We start from the raw sequence: 6,763 nt of genomic DNA, 5'->3' as shown, positions 1-6,763 counted from the left end.
GGACCTTTGCGGCCCGGCTAGTTCCTTCCATCCTTAAGTTACAGCAGTGGGTCTTTAACACTCCGCCGTCTTTGTAATTTATAGGTTTGTTTTTAGGAGTCTAGCTCTGGTAAATTTGAGAGTTTATTAAGTAAATCTTCATTAGCTGGTTAAATGGCCTCCAAAAAGTTACCCAACCGAGTGTACAAGCGTCAGGATCTGAACCCATCTATTGACCCACGTTTGCACAGTGGCCCCCGTCTCGGTCTTTCTCCTCCTGAGTATTTCCCTTCTCTTCTCTGTCATAAATTCTGTGTCAGTAGCTCCACGGCTCGAAGAGGGTCGTAAACATCTTCTTGTTCAATTACCTCAGGAGTTTTTTTCCTCCTTTATGTCAGCAATTAAATTTATGAGGAAAAAAAAAGTTCACTCTCTAAAGCTAAAGAGACACAGTCAAGCTCGAAGTAAATAAAAAAGGAACGCGACCAACTTGTTAAGTATCAGGGAGGCCGTGGGCCTCAGAATCGGAAGACGTGGCTGGAGGCCCAATGCCAACGAGCGACTGGCCGGTGACCTGGAGGAGGGTCGCCCTCTCTCCCTGAGCTAGAGTGTCCCGGGAGCCAGGCTTTGCCATTTCACTGTGGGAGGGTCAGATGAGATGGAGTATGTGAAGCAGACCCCCGTGGCCAGCCCCTTCCCTCTCCCCCGCCACTTGCCCAGGGAAGCAAATGGTTGAGTAGGCTGCCTGTGTCCTGTGGGTCTTTGTTTTCCCAGAGCCTAGACCATGGAAGATGCTAGAATAGATGGAAAGGAAGGATGAGTGAATAGGCCATCAGTGAGAGTTACTGGGTTGTGATCTCACTCTTGGATTGGGTAGCTTAGGTCCCGGGAAAAGAGCAATCTCGGTGGATGGAGACCATCCTGCTGCAGAGCTAGTCCGTGGGACAGCAGAATGGACATCACCATGGACAGATGGCCCCTCCCTGGTTCTGTGGAGTTGGGATCTGCCTTGTTAACAAGACCCCAGGGAGCCAGGCAGGTGGTGCTCCCTGTAATCCCAGTGGCTCAGGAGGCTGAGGCAGGAGGATCATTAGTTCAAGGCCAACCTTAGCAACTCAACAAGCCCCTAAGCAACTTAGCAAGACCTTGTCTCAAAATTTAAAAAAAGGACTAGGGAACTGGGCACCGTGACGCACACCTGTCATCCCAGCAACTCGGGAGGCTGAGGCAGGAGGATGGCAAGCTCAAAGCCAGCCTCCACAACTTAGTGAGGCCTAAGCAACTCAAGGAGACCCACCTTGTCTCTAATAAAATGCCCCAAAGGGCTGGGAATGTGGCTTGGTGGTTAAGCGCCCCTGGGTTCAACCCCTGATACCAAAAGAAGAAAAGTCCCAGGGAACCGCATGTGCATTAAAGTTTGAGGATAGAGCCCCTGAGGGTGTGACCAGGAGTACGAGCTGGACTGCTGCGCTGACCCAGGCCACCTTCACCTGGCTTTGGTCTCAGGGGAAGCCCAGCATGAGAGCAAGAGCAGAGCAGGGCGAGCAGGTCTTTGCTGCTCTGGGGTGGGGAACAGGTCAGTGGGGACCCATTTCCCCTTCTGCTGACACACAGCAATGTCCTGTTAGTGGCACTCCTCCCTCCAAATCCACTGGAGACTGGGCCGCGCAGGGTGCAGAGCTCAGCAGGGTGCAGAGCGGGGCCCCTGGCCACACGGGCCTTGCAACAGCCCGGTCAGCAGCCGAGGTCCTGGGCCGTGTCCTTAGCTGCCCAGGGCGCACAGGTAGGCACGGAGAGCTGGGGTTCAGGTGCCGCGCTCTGGATTCTGCAGGGCTGCGTCTCAACAGCTGCTCTCCCCTCCCTTCCAGCTGCACTCCACCTCGGCTGCCGGGTCCCTCCTGCAGACCCTGCCACGAGAAGCGGGCACCTCCTCCCTCTGACCACTAGGAGACCCCCAACCACAGTGGTGCGCCAGCCAGAACGCAGGGGCCCCTGTGTCACCCCAGCGCCCCCCCCAGGCTGGCCAGAGCGAGCAGTCTCTGAAGGGTCTTTTTCTCAGGGCGCAGAGCCCTGCAGACGCCAGGTAGGACTGAATTCTTCTTCCTTGGGTCTCTGCATCTATTCCAGAGAAACAGGTTTCGCTCTGGGCGGAAAAAAAAAGAGAATGATTTATTTCCAGGTCCTCTTCCTCTCAGGCCTTTGTGCTTGAGGAGTGGGGACCCTGTGAGAGGCCGAGGGGGTAAAGCACTCTGGGTCCAGGAGAGGCTGAGGCGCTAGTCTCCAGGGCTGTTTGCCCTGGGGCGAGATGATGAACCTCTCTGTGCCTCGGTTTCTCCTAATGCACAGCACAGATGATGAGAGCATCCACTTCTTCCGGGTTTCGTGAGCGTTAAGTGAGTTAATATGTATAAACTGCTGAGAACATGCCGGCCACACCAGGTCTTATTACGTCTTTGTTAAATAATATCCTTCTCTTGTCTTCACATCTCTGTCACCAACACGTAAGCACGTCCAGTAAGTGACTTTCAATTGAAGGAGGGAGGGAGGGAGCCGAGTCTCAGGGGACGTCTTCCTTGGCTCTTTCTCTGTGGCCAGGGGACTGGCACGAAGACTTCAAGGACGGCAAAGCATTTGCCCGATGACCCTGCAGCCCCTGGGTATTTCCCATCTCCTTCCCGCGCTCTCCTGGCTGTTGGGTGACAACGGGACCGGTCATTCCCTACCCTGACCCCGCGGTCCCCCAGGCTGGGCACAAACATGCCACCCAGGGAGCTCCTCCTCCTTCAGGCCAATGTCAGCGGGGCTGCCCCCTGCAGAGCCGGGGGGGCGAACCGGGGCCCCCGAAATAACAGGCCCCTGCGCCCGCGAGTAGGTCCTCACTGGGCCGAGCAGCTGGCCTTCTCTCTGTCCGCGGCCCCTTTCCATCTTGAAGGAGAGACAGCCTGTCAAAGCGGCCCCGGGGCTGGCTGCCTGCGAGGCTTCCAAAGGGCAGAGATTTTATTTTCCTTTGCTCCTTGTGGTTTCCTGAAGAGACACTGCACCCTGTGAGCGCTGGGAGGAGGAGCGGCGGAGGGTGCACACAGCACCCCTGCTGGAAACCAGGTCCCTGCCCAGGAGCTGCTCAGCACAGCGCAGTGCAGGGTGGCGCCAGCACCTCCTGAGCCTGCGGGGCACGGCAGAGTGTTCAGAATCTCCTAGATGGCTCATTCAAAGTCATCATGTCTTACCCACAGTGGGAACTCAATCTATTATATGCACACACACACACACACACACACACACACACAATAAATGAATAAGTGTTCAATACCAATCCTTTCAATCAATTCTCTTTCATTTAAATCCTTTTTGTAGGGCCATGGGGTACTCAGTGGTAAAGCTCTTGTCTTTCATGTACAAGGCCCTTGGTTCAATCCCTAGCACTAGAAAGAAAGAAAAGGAAGAAGGAAAGAAAGCCCCTTGTGTACATGAATATATATATATCAGTCAGGTTGAGATGAGTTATGCTGCAGTAATAAACAACCCCATATCTCTGTGGCTTGAAAAATGTTCCTCAGGGTCAGCAGCGGGAGGGAGGGTGCTCTCTTCAGGACCCAGGCATCTGGAGAATGCAGTCAGAATGTCGCCAGCATCATGGCAGAAAAGAAGAAATGCATGGAAAGAATCTTGAGCATTAAATAAGCTAATATATTATGAGTTAATATATGAGTTAATATACGTGGAATATGGGTTAATAAATGTAATATATGTTACTTCTCTAACTCTTAAAGTTCCATTCCTGCCTAAATTTTATTGGATAAAACCAGTCACATGCCTTAGTGCCCTTGTGAAGAACGGATCACATTCAATGGATGGTGACATCTGATGGGCCCGTTTGTCACACTGTTGTACCCGTGACTCCTCACACCTACTTCTTCTGTAGGTTTGATGATATGTTATGGATAATTTTTTTTGTATTTGTTTTTGAAGCCCCGTGTGATTTTATTGGAAAGGGAGCGATGAAGCCGTAGTGCCCATCAATTGCTCTAGGATTTCTCGGCCTGGAGGCATCGATAACGCTACATAGTAATACAGAAAATACCCCGTATCAAAATACCTGTTTATAGCGCTGATTTCAAAGAAGAACATGTAGCTCCTCTACCCAAGCACAGCCACCAGCCCTGAGTCCCACAGAAAAGTGTTCATTCTGCAGGAAGGATTCTAAAGCTGAGGGGGACAGGGGAGCAGCCACAGAGCACTGGAGTGGGAGGAGGGGAGGTGGGGGGCAGAATGCACAGGACCTTCACGTGCCGCAGGACGAACTGGGAGGAAGCGCATGTGTCCCCTCATGAGCTTGTTCAGAAGGAAAGCTTGGGATCTCAGAAGCAAGGTGCGGTCACACCGATTAGATTGCACAGCACAGGGCCCCGGACTCACGTAATCCAGACCAGGAGGACTCCCTTAGCCGGTGCCTTGAGCAATCCGTGCCTCGTTCTCAGTGAAGAACTGGAGGCCGAGACGGTTTGGGTGTCTGCGTAATCCCTGTCTCCTCTGGAAGTGCCCAACCATCAAACTTCTTTTGGACCCTAGGATCCTTCCTCGTGGTCACCACTGATGGTGCGGGGCAGTCATGGGATCTGAGATGAACTAGTTCGCAGTCCTGGCTGGTCCAGTTGGGTCTGTTTCTTAAGAGTCTAAAGTAAAAGCCACAGAGCAAACATGTAAGTTGCTTTGTCTGAGCTGGTCCCTCATTCGTTCATTCACTCAACTGATTTATATTGAGTGTCCATCGGGGGAGACGGGACCCACAGTTCCTACTTCACTGTCTCCGTTCCCATGTGGCCCAGGTCCTTCATCTTACATCCTGGTGGCTCAGGAGAGCAGCAGGAACGATTTGAGGCTCCTTATTCTGAAGCTCGGACTCTATTAATTGTTTTGCCATTTTAATAAATTTCTTAAAAATGTAAATGGCTCCATTTCCCCAAGTGCCGTTCTATAAAGACATCTGGCTTGAAGGCCTCTTCTGATTATTTCAATGAAGAGCGGAGAGAAGGGGGGAAAGTGGGTATTCCACTCCTCCCCCACCTCCTGACAGCTAATTTTGACCTGCAAGTTCTGCGTTTCACATAAGGAAAGGGTTCCCGGGCTCGCATCCGCCGTCCCCGTCTATCACAAAGCACGGAGCACACGCAAACACACAAGCCTTGGCAGACGCTTTGGGTGTGTGAGAAACACAGAGACAGACGCTAAATGTCACTCCTGCACAGTGCCCTGGGGTGGGTCCCCATCGCGATTGTCACAGTTTCCACCCCAGATTTTCTGGGGGAGTTCCAACTTAAAATAGCCCCTCTTGCTGTCCCCAGAGGCACCGATCTTTTGCAGATTGCACGCCGCGATTTCTGGTTTAGGAAGCGCTATCACTTTACCAACACGTACCCTTGGATGTGCTCTGGGGGTGCCCCCGAGCTGGCTGGCCACTTCTGCAGTGAGAGGCCTTCTTGTCTGAAATTGTATGAGGATAAATTAAATAACCGAAAGGAGGAGAGACGGGCGAAGGGAAGAAGAGAAAGGTTAGGCGAGGGCACCCCACCTCATTTTAATGATCTCCGGATTCCTAGGAATAGTCACTCCGCGGTGACTGCCCCATATAATGGTTCCCTAAAGACTCTGAAATTGCCACCTGATTAATGCCTCATATTTGCAGCCAGACACATCGCTGAAAAGACATTCAGTTAATGGTGTTCACGGTGGCTGGAATCATTAGGTAGTGCAGCATGATGTGTCCTCAGAGCTTCTCGGGGCTTGGTACATAATAGATGCTAATTTAAGGGATGGAAAGTATAGAATCCGATCTTTGAGTTGATAAGGCCAATCCCAAGGACGAGCACATTCTTCTCTTACCTTTCTCTGCTCAAGTGTGGTCAGCATTGGTTTGGCTGCTGCTTATCTAGGGTGCTTGGCCAACGCTGCAGCAGGAGGGCTGTCGTGAATCTTCCTATCAATGATTTCTCTGAGATCAGGCCATGTGCCTCCGCCCAGCGGCCCTGGGCAGACTCCAGTCGAGCGTCTTTTGAAAGCCTCTCAGGTCTAGATTGGAAATGTGCAGCTGCATCCATCCAGGTTCACGGTCACAGGCAAGCAGAGCCCACGCTAAACCTGTCACAGGGAGCAACCAGAGACCCACTCAGAGGTTTCAACCTAAGGAAAGGCTGTTCATTTCTCTTTGCTCCCTCCTGGGCTCTGGGCTTCCTTCCCAGTTGCTAAAGGTCAGGCCCAGTCTTGTCTTTTGTTCAGTAACTGGGAAGTCCTGTAGGGGATCTAGCCTCCGTTGGTTGTGCTGTAGATTGTATTTTTGTGTCTCCTTTTTGACTCTTTGTTTTTTTTAAAGAATAAGACGACGGCTTTAGACCTTCTTTTTAGAGTGACTAACATCTTGATTTGCTTGGGCTTTCCCAGTTTTACCACTGAAAGTGACACACAGTGGACCCCTGGGGCCCAAGGAAACCAGGTGCTGGGCCTCCCCTTCCTCCTTCCCCTGCCTCCTTCCTCTCAGTTTTAATCCTTTCCACCTGCTCTGTCCCTCAGGCCCCACCCCGAGGTGGCTGATGCCCCTCCCAGGGGTGGGTGCTTCCTTGCTCGAGGTAGGCAGGGGCTGGACCGGTCCCTGGCCTCTCTCAGCCCTCTTAGGTCTCCGGGGGCTACTGGCCGTGGCTCTTTGGGGTCCTGAGTTTAATAGAAAGAAGTTCAAGGTGATGGTGGCTGAAGCTGCGTTCCGGGGACAGAGACCCGCTAGTCAGACCTGTGT

The 6,763-nt window shown here is 52.4% G+C and overlaps 1 long non-coding RNA gene across 1 annotated transcript; it reads right to left on the bottom strand.

The window, feature by feature from the left end:
• Positions 1-3,295: 3,295 nt before the first annotated feature.
• Positions 3,296-6,468, bottom strand: LOC120887485 (uncharacterized). Its single transcript, XR_013426283.1, has 2 exons — positions 5,860-6,468; positions 3,296-4,652 (listed from the first exon to the last, which is right to left on the bottom strand). It is a non-coding gene; the product is annotated as an uncharacterized LOC120887485 (long non-coding RNA).
• Between the last annotated feature and the right edge of the window lie 295 nt (positions 6,469-6,763).

Source organism: Ictidomys tridecemlineatus, chromosome 10, assembly GCF_052094955.1.
Source record: "Ictidomys tridecemlineatus isolate mIctTri1 chromosome 10, mIctTri1.hap1, whole genome shotgun sequence".
NCBI classification, from domain to species: Eukaryota; Metazoa; Chordata; class Mammalia; order Rodentia; family Sciuridae; genus Ictidomys; species Ictidomys tridecemlineatus.
Note: the sequence above shows the minus strand (reverse complement) of the source record. Positions and strands in the feature narration are given on the sequence as shown.